Source organism: Pholcus phalangioides, unplaced genomic scaffold (assembly GCF_987345545.1).
Source record: "Pholcus phalangioides strain wild (caught in Gottingen) unplaced genomic scaffold, Ppha-v1.0 ptg000017l_1, whole genome shotgun sequence".
NCBI lineage: Eukaryota > Metazoa > Arthropoda > Arachnida > Araneae > Pholcidae > Pholcus > Pholcus phalangioides.
In genome coordinates this window covers 51,550,934-51,561,415 of record NW_028301610.1, presented here as the reverse complement: position 1 = coordinate 51,561,415, position 10,482 = coordinate 51,550,934, and the positions used below count along the sequence as shown (strand labels likewise).

The 10,482-nt window shown below is 42.4% G+C and overlaps 1 non-coding gene across 1 annotated transcript; it reads left to right on the top strand.

Moving 5' to 3' along the window:
* The first annotated feature begins 870 nt into the window (after nucleotides 1-870).
* On the top strand, nucleotides 871-943 carry TRNAK-UUU (transfer RNA lysine (anticodon UUU)). The gene has a single exon. It is a non-coding gene; the product is annotated as a tRNA-Lys (tRNA).
* Nucleotides 944-10,482: the final 9,539 nt, after the last annotated feature.

Sequence of the window (10,482 nt, the reverse complement as noted above, 5' to 3'; positions counted from 1 at the left end):
CTTATGTGATGTGGATGCACTGTTGCCAGCTCAAATGATCTGCGCCTGAGTGGCGCAGTGACAAGATGCTCGTCTTCCACTATGAAGGTTACCATCAAGGTCCATGGGTTCGAATCCGGGCATTGAACGTCAGAAGCAAGTGCTTTACTTACCGAGCCTGGGGCGACCACCGATGGATGAACCCTTTATTTCCGACCCAGCTCCACTGGTTGGAAATTGCCGTGTGGGGATATATAACCGGAGTTATTGTGCGGTGAAGTCGCTTAAATGATCTGGAAATGTTCCACGAGCCAACGAAGTAATCTAGAAACGTACCATGAGCCACTTAAGTGATTTGATAATCTTTCATGTGCCACTTGAATGGCTTGGTTATTTTCCACTGGCCACGTCAGATGACTCCGAGGACCACATTAAGCACGAACGCCATGGGCTAAGCACATGTATGGTGCGCAGTATTTAGAAAATTTCGATGGAAAAAACGTGTGCCCCTCTCCCTCGCAAAAAATTACACACGTGCCCTTGGGCGCTAGGGGTATGTATGGGTGAGTTGCATCGGAAAGATAGTAAAACGTGACGGCCGAATAGCATCCCAACAGAACCTATCTATGACGGGAATACAACTGACCCTCCTCTCGGCAACGGCTTCTTTTACTCTCTTAAGACCTTATCACCAGAAGAATGCTCAAGGGGTGCACAAACTTCAGCGAAAGGAAATTTGAGTAGAAAAAAATTAGGTAACCAGAATTGTTTTGGGGTGTAATGTGATAGGCCTCCTCGTGGTGCACTCTGGGTAACGCCAAATCTATCACACGTCATTGTCTTCGAATATTTGTGCTCATATCATTCACATTTCAATAGCCCAGATTACATGCCCGGATAGCTCAGTCGGTAGAGCGTTAGGGTTTTAACCTAACGGTCCAGGGTTCGAGCCCCTGTCCGGGCTATGTTTCCTTTTGCCGCTGTGGTGGTCGAGTGGTTATAGTGACGGACTCGCGATGCGAGGATCCGGGTTCGAACCCCACAGTGGCGGTCGGCTGAAGTTGGTTTTCTGTGGTTCCCAACTTCAAGGCGCAAATGCGAGCCGATCTCCCCGTTAAAAAGTCTCGCCACAGAGAGCAACAGTCTTACAACGATAAATCATTCAATCATAACACTTCACTCATAGTTTGAAAAACTGATGGCAGATGGCAGCACTACACATAACAAGCATTACACAGAAACAAAAAACTTTACGTCAGGTTGCACTACACGTACACGCACATTCCCGCATGTACCGATTCATTGGGGGTTCCGGGGGGGGCGGGCTCGGGGAAAAATGGCTAGGCGATCTATGAGGTTCTTAAGTCAGCCACCTCGTTGGGCAATTTGCCTGTGTGGCGTTGTATTTGTACTTGTACATGTGAATTTCCATACACCTTACAATACTTGTCTTGCGTCTATCTGTCTGTCCTGTACATGTCCTTGTCTTTTGTGTCCAACCCCTCATTGTGGGCCCCGCCCGGATGGGGCATTGCTTCTAGCGTATGCCCCATCCGGGACGTGCGTGTTTGCCGTGGAGACCCGTAAGGCTGGAGATGGGGATCCTGGTTAGCCTGATGCGCTAGCTTTGGCCTCGGATTCAGCAGAAACGGAAGGCCTGGATTAGCCCCGTCTGGGTCAATCGGCTGGTCGCCTCGGTGGCTGAAGGGGTTACACTACTGGGCAGGTAGAGGGGCCGAGCCTGCCGGACGTCGTTGAGGTTTGTTGGTGCTGCTTCACGGCGATCTTGGATCTTGAACGCGTCTGCTCGCCTGCTTTGGTGGTGTATAGCTCCCACCTAACCTGACGTTGCTACTAACCTTCACCGGTTACGTGTGCGCGTCCCCTCGTAGGGCTCCATGGTGGGCATGGTCGGTAGGGGCCGTCGGTAGAAAGAACACATTTCGGACAACTGCACTTCAACATCAAGTACGTCAATTGCGGTGGCAATCACCCCGCATTTGACAGAAAGTGTCCGAAATGGAATGAAGAAAAAGAGATCCAGAAGATCAAAGTCCTTAATAACATCTCGTATATTGAAGCATGTCGTTGCATAATCCCTAACCAAGCCCCAATAGTTGGCAATTCATACGCCAATATGACTACACCATCACCGACTACTAACAATGTCACCAAAGTTTCTATTACAACTCAGATCGAACCAATAGCTAACACATCTACTCAAACTTCATCCAATCAACCATGTAATAGTTGTGGCTGCTGTTGCTCCGCTGGATTCCGGAGGGAGTCCACTACCTCCGAAAAAGAAGCGGGAAAAGCAACAGCGAACACATTTAAAATATCTACTGGTACAAAACCCAAAATTAGTTCTGGAAAGAAATATTTCAAGACGGGGTATTCCAAAAAAGCCATACAGAGAGCTTTGACTCATCCCACCGTTAAAAATGTGTCACTTATCGATGGCACATCGATTGGTGACATGGATCTTGACAATCCTACAGAATCCGGTACTACCCGCCGCAAGATTGACCGGAATAAATTTAAGGACCTTGAACCGTCTACTTCTATTTGAAACTTAAATTTATGGCCAACATAATTCAATGGAACATTCGTGGTCTTTGATCCAATTATGAAGATCTCAAGGATTTGACCAATCGTTATCATCCTGTTTGCGTGGCACTCCAGGAAACTTTTACGAAGCCCTCGGAGACATGGAACATCAGGCGACATTCCCTGTTTCGTATTGACTACGATGACGGGAGTAGAGCCTGCCGCGGTGTTGCTCTGCTGGTCCCACATCATGTGTCGTCGCGCGTTCTAACGCTGCGCACGAACATGCAAGCCATCGCGGTGGAAATCTCTACAGGCCTAAGAATTACCATCTGTTCTATTTATTTGCCACCAAATGACCATAGGCGTAAACTTCTATAGGACCCATGGGCCTGAGCCCCCCCCCCCAACATTTTTGAAGACGCGGCTCAGCCCCCCCAAAAATTCGTATGAATATGGCTTATTCATTTTGCAATGATAAAAAAATTTTTTTTAACCAAAAGTTGTCCTAATTATGAATTAGTTAATGGAAACAATCTGCACAAAATTTTAATTCTTTTAAAAAATCTGGATGGTCTTTGGCTTTCTTGTTCCATGACAATACGTTTATCTCATTTTTTCCCTGCCGTTCAATCCCCAATTGCACCCTCCATCGGTTCCAATCTTTACTGCCAGAAGGCACGGCTGAGAGGAAGATTCTTTGCGGTGTTGAGGGGGCTCTTTCTTCTTTGCCTGTGGCAAAAACTGAGTCTCTCTTCTTTTGTTCACTGCGACCGGAGGACGGCCATGGCGCCGACATGAAAATAAGCCCAAAGATGCATGGTGGGGGGAGGGGGAAGGTTGAATATTGGGAAGCAATGATATTGAAACCGAAATAAATTACACTCTATAAAGAATAGGTGCCAGAACCTAGAGGCTGAGGCCATTTGAGCCCCCCCCCCCCACCGCAATAAATTTTGTAAGGGGACTGAGCCTCCCAGTAATTACTGAAAAAAACCATTGTGCAATGCATTCTCCCTCTTCTTCGTACACGCTTGAGTCCCGTATATGCGGGAGGACCAATAACTTTTAGGCCCCCCCCCCAATGTTTTTTTGAAAAATATTGGGGAAAAAAGCACATTCTAAATGCCCATTCATAACAGATCTTGAGGACCGATGCCGAAACATTTTTCAAGCCCCTTTGTAACAAAATTTGACTGGGGGTGGGGGTAGAACATAGGCGTAAACTTGTATCCGGCCCATGGGCCCGAGCCCCCCCCCCCCCAACATTTTAGAAGAACCGGCTCGGCCCTCCCCAAAAATTCGAGTGGATATGTTTCTCACACTTGGCTCAGAAAAAACTTTTTGACAAAAAATTTCTTTAAATAGTAGAAATCCATCTGCCTGCTCGAAATTTTATTTTTTTACTTTTCTTCAGAATCTCAACGCACTTGTTCTGTGACAATAGTAGTCTTATCTCCCAATCAATCCAGCATCCATTCATCCTAAATTGCGTCCTCCCAGAGTTGTGCCTGAAGGCACCAGTGTAGATAACTTGGGGGGGGGGGGGGATCCTTTCTCTTGCTTGCACTGTCGGTAAACTCAAGAGCGTCTCTTCCTTCTTTTGTTGAGTGTGACCTTTGGGGATGGGGACATGATACAACACAAAAAAGAAAAAAAGTGGGAGGAGGTAAAGTGAACAATGATTAAGCTTATTAACAAGTTCTTCACAACAGAGGCTCTGACATGAAGAAATTAACATTGGGTGGGGAGAGAGCGCTGAAAGTTGCTGGCCGTCCCCTATATACGGGGATGAAATGAAGCACATACGTAGGAAACAGAGGAATCACTGCATTGTTCTTCTAAAAACTATTGGGGGGGGGGCTCAACCGCCTTACAAAATTTTTTGGGCTCAAATATCCTCCACTCCTAGGTTCCGGTGCCTTTGAGGGGAATCAAATAAATAATAGTAAAATAAAATTAACACACAAAAAAAAAAGAAAATAAGAAATGAATGGAAAATTTCAAAGCCCCCTGAGCCGGGTACCATTGCATTCTAATACTAGGAATATGAAATTTCCTCCTTATTAATCAGGGATTCTCAAACTATCTACGTTAGCAGCACTCTTATATAGAAATTTTAAATACGGTATTTCAATAAATGTTGAAGAGAGGTTAAAAGGTGAAATTTGCGTCCCCTCCCCTCTGGTCCGGCACCCTAGACATTTGACCCCTCCCCCCAGCCCTGTTTCCAATACTCCAACACTTAGGTAGCCAGGGCCGGAACTAGGGAAGAAGGCAGTTTTCACAGGCGGAATTCTTGTGGGGACTGCTAATTCTGGGGGGGGGGGTGGAAGACGAAAAATATCGTTTCGATCGTTTTTTTTAGTGGGGAGAGGGTGAAAAAATTACATACTCTTCCCTCCCTCCACGACTAAAATGATCCTGTCTCCGTTGGACCGGGCTTTTGGACAGATCTTTCGCGAGGACCCCGATTTTTCACAGGGAAGTGCTGGGTCCGGTGACCGCAAAGAGGGGGTTTTACATACCCTGTTTACGTTCGCAGCACTGTTAGAAATTTTAAATATCTTGCGGCATCACAGTCGATCTCAAGGAGGCATTTCGATGCTTTCCCCCCCCCTTTCCCGACAATAAAATGATCTTCACTCCTAGTAACAGCCCGTCTGTGGCATCTAGTGGCGTGTTTCCCGCGGGGGGGGGGCACTCAGCGAGCTATAAGCACGGCCATGGACTCCCACATACTGGAGAAGGGCTTCTAGCCTGGGATCTTTGGCGGACTTTTTATTCCATGTATTTTTTTTTTTTTTATGATAAAGGGGCCGCACCTTCTGCAGCTGTCAAAGAGCATTTCAATAGGGTTCAGTTTCGGCTGCTTCAATGCAGGTTTACTGAATACAATCACCATTTCCTAATTAGAAGGACGGGGAGTGTATAGCGTGTCGCTTATGTGGGGAATATGTCACCTGGAGGCATCCGTCCATATGGGGACCCCCCCTTCTGATCCTGAAAACTACATTCTTCTTGACGCCGCTGGTCAAGGCTTTAAAAGCTTTTGTGCTTAATGGATGGCCATCCGTGAAGGACGCCGACATAGATGATCCTAATTGGAATATAAAGAAATTACGGTGGTGAAGAAAAATCTAGACGAGGTTTGTGATTCTGCAAAATAAGAATAGCTGTGTTTGGAGCCACTTGAAGTAAACTCCTTGTTTTTCCACTGAAACCCCCCCCCCCCCCCCCCACAAATGTTGAGATGGACAGTTCCACAGTATTTTATGGTTTGTGTGGACCACATTCGGTTGTGCACGTACAGTATAACCTTCTGTTAGTAAAACATGTTGTATTACAAGAAAACGGAAAAGTTCCTCGTGATTCCGCACAGTTTCCTGACAGAAAAAGTAAGCAATATTAAATATAGCTACACATTTTTGATAAATTCATGCATTTTAAACATTTTCTTTAATGATAATTTATTCAGAATCTTCAAAAACAATCTAGATTTTGCAGCCCTCTAATACTTATAATCAGTAAAGCGTAGTATAAAATACTTTTTTTTCTGTTAGACATATCAATAAATTAATAAAACTTACCATGTTTTATTTTTTTCAATCATATTTAAAATTTATTTAAGAAAAATTTAAACTCCATTTGGCTTGCACACTTGTAAAAGTGACAATATTTGAATCGAGTTTTTAATAAGAAATTTATGCAACTAAAAAAATTATTATTTTTCTAATTTAAAACCTGATATATGACTCAATATATGAGAGTAAAATAAATCTTAAATAAGTGGCATGTAATTTGATTTTGGGGGAAATATACACTGTATCATAAAATATAAATAAATACAGGGCTCGACAAAAATCATTAAAAAATTTAGGCACCAGCCAAATTTTGTAAGAGCCAAGCATGGTTTTTTCACGAGAAAAGTATCTTAAATAATCTTTTTTCAACCTTTCTGGGAATTGATGACCCCCTTCCCAGGGCCGCAACTAGATACTTTGTCATCTGGGGCAATTCGGAATTTTGGCGCCCCTTGCATGTAGAAGAAGCAGTTAAAGGGTGGATTCGACTCACATTCTGGTCCAGCGTCCGGAGCACCAGACCTACCTGCTTTCTCTAGTTGTGGCTCTGCTCCTTTCCATGTTGGAAGACAATTATGAAATCGGAAAATTTTGAGCCATCACTAGATTCTGATTTAGCAATCACATATACAAAATTTTAGGCGCGAATACAGATTTTCCAGTCACCATGGTGACCTGGCACTTGGGGTTTGTCCAACCCTGGAATAAATAAAGATGCATATACTGTTCTGAATATATTTTTTGTATATAGTCATTTTCATGACCCCGCCCAGGGGATTTCGGGATTCATGAGATCTGGGGGATCTTGGGAGGATATACGCAGATTTACGGCATGACTAGATCTGAATAAATTGCCTATGGCGATAGACCGGAGTTGTGCTCGTTTCAATGAGAGAGAGAGAATGAAAGTATATTTTTACTTGGACCGTGATCAAACTAGAATGGGGCTCAAGGGCAAAGGCTACGCCCCCAACAATCAAATAAATTTTTGTTAATTAAATGCTTTTGGGAAATTGGCACCAACTCAAAAATTCTCTGGAAGAAATTCCGTGTCTCCCCCCCACCCCCAATAGATTGGTTTTCTTGGGTACGCTCATGCTCAGGGGTAGTCCCATTCCAAGGGCGTAGCGAAGAGGAAGACTTGGGGGTCTGGTCCCCTCGTCCGAAATGTGAGAAAATGACCGAAAAAAGGGAAAAAGATGACCAAATCTATTGTTCTGTCACTTTGGTCCCCCCTGCCGAACGAAATTTCTGGCTACGCCCTTGTCCCATTCACTTTGGTAACAATACATTAAATGATTGTTATACAGTCGAATATCCTGTTATAACGAACTCCAAGAAACCGGAGAAAACACTTCGTTATAAAGAAATTTCAGATTGTTTGCATTGTTCCTATGTATACTTATTAGAGGGATTAGAAAACCATTCGTTAAAACGATATTTTCGCTGTAACGGTATTCGTTAAAACGGGATTCGCCTGTAATTAGAGCCCGAATTTTCCACTTAAAAAAAATGGCTAAATATGAACTAAAACTGAGAAAATATGTGCTAAAGAACAAATAACCAAGCAAAAAACGCAAATGCGTTTTTAAATGCATCTTTTCTATTTATCTCGATGCATATTCATTTGCAAAAACATTCTCATGCAAATGATTTCTACATGTATTTTATTTAGGAATTTCTAGTTATTAGTACTGTAGCTGCTCACTAATAGAAAGAAAAAGTTGCTCGAAAAAGAAGCAAACTACACGTGCACACAAGTAACAAAACATGAATAATGTCAAAAATGGGCGGATTTTTCTCCTGAGATTTTACTTGAAAAAAAAAGAAATGACAAGCAAATAAAGCACCCGGGCTTCGGGTATGGTCCATGTAGCTAGAAGGTCCTTGGAGTTGAGCAACCAAACTATTTGAAAATGTCGAATTTCCGATTCGATAGACGATGTTGACTGATCCATAAATCCATGGAAGTGAGCATGAATGTAATAAGTTCAGACTTTCAATTGTTCAGTTGGTCATCTAAACCGCTTTGATGATACGAAATTCTATGGAAAACGTCTTATACTCTTAGAGAATCAACTGATTTGAGATCAAAAATCAATTTCACATGACTAGAGTTCCGTCAATCGTTAATACGACGTATTAGAACGAAATGATCTCAAAGACGTCCCAATGCAGATAAAGCAGCAATTTTCAATAATTTTATGTCCTTACAGAGCGAAACGTGAAAATTCGTTTATAATGAGAACTACGTTACAGCGAAAACTTTTCTTGTGGTTGTGAGCTGTTGTTATAACGAACTTTTATTGTATTATGAGCAATATTAATTTGAAAAATTAAAAAAATTTAATTAATCTTCCGCACAACTTGAAAATTTGCACTTATTCTGAAAATTCTTCAATTACATACATTTATACACACATTAATGCTAAAAAGAGGTTAATTTATATAAATGCAACAAACAGGACTAATCATAACAAATTTATAAATAGTGCAAAAAAAAAAAATGAATAAATCAAAAATTAAAAGGTCAATTTCCCGTGACCTTTCATTAAATTAAGTTGTATAATAACCAAGAATGGCCACTGAAGCTGTGCTTTCCAAAGTGTGAAATATTGACCCCTGGGGGAAGGGGTCGATAGAAGCTATGGGTTGGCTTGAGTTGGGAGAAGTGAGAAAGAAATTTTTTTTAAAGAAGAGCTATGGAACACAAAAAGTTTGGGAAACTTTTCACTGAAGCAGCGGTTCTCAACCGGTGCTCCGTGTACACTTCCCGGGGGCTCCGCACCCACTCGAAGAAAATAAATCAGTAAATTCGATAAATGAATTTAAGGAGAGCGTACGGGGCTCCACCATAGAAATTTTACGCCGAATAGAGGCGACCACTGATGCATATTTGTGTTTGAGTACAGGTGATCATTTGTGGAGATTTTACTGTAATGGAACCCTTTGTATATATCTCCCTATTACGTTTCTGACCTTACTTATTTGTACGAGGTTTTGCTTCAGTTGCTATACATTTCTATACATTATCCCTGTATACAGGGCCTAATTTCTTCATGGGCAAATGAAGCCTTTATAACTTTGAGCCCCCGAAATTCAAACAACATACATTCACTGACCAATTAACATCTTTGACTCTTGTCGCAAGAGCCTCTTAATTCCTGCTTTACCCAGGGCCCTGCCTGTATACACTTCAATTAATCGACGTTTTCACTTCGATTCGAACTCCCAAGTCTTTGGAAAACACCTTTTCTATCAATCGAATCACATAAATTTTCAATGGGTGAAAACGTGTCACTGAAATACAGTGTTTTACGGTTTTCAAAAACCCATCATGAAGAAACGTTTTAAGCGGAAAAACTAAGCGGGATCGACTGTAGTTTCTCATGCATATTTTTTACTGAAAAAGTAATAAAATTTAAGATGATTGACTGGTTCAATCAGGGCTGCAACTAGATGCTTGGTTACCCGGGGCAAGCGCGCATTTTGACGCCCCCCTTGTAATGTTGAAGGAGAGGTTTTAGAATGAAATTTGCACCCCATCCGGTCTAGCGCCCGGGGCACGAGACCCGCCTGCTCCTCCCTAGTTGTGGCCCTGTGTTCAATGGCTTTTGACAGGTACTGAAATAATTATTGAACGGGCTACGGTATGCTGATAGCCAGGGCTGTAACTGGGATTTTTGTCGCCCCCACATTCGATAATTTTGTAACGGTGTTCTGTAAAGGACGTTTTACACAACGTTTAAATAACACTTTTTTTTCTGTTAAATCTTGAAATGAATACCGTAAAATTGCTTGAGACTTTAGCAACAGTAATGTTATGATAGTATTATAAGTATATTTCTTCTCAAGCATAAGATTTTGAATCAAAACGACAGATTTTCGGAAACGTCTGTAAAAAAAAAGTGGGGGGGGGGGGTAATTTTCGGAAAAAGTTCGTTTTTCAGTACTGCTTTCGCATTTATACGACGCGTCGTATAAACGAGGTTCCATTAGAGTCTGAGCCCCCCCAACATTTTCAATAAGTTTACGCCTATGCAAATGACACCATCTTATAGAGAGATCTAGAAGATCTGATTGATCAATTACCACCACCATTTTTTCTTCTTGGCAATTCAATGCTCATAACATGATTTGGGGTTCTAACAGCAACACCCCTCGTGGGGAAATGGTAGAACGGCTGTTAGACGACATGGACCTTGCCATCATGAATGATGGCAGTTTCACTCATTTCCATGCTCCAAACAATAGTTTCACTACAATAGATCTATCCTTATGTTCACCCTCACTCTTGCCGAACTGGTCCTAGTCGGTCGATCCGTACCTCCACGGGAGCAATCATTTTCCTCTAGTGGTTAAGTGCCTT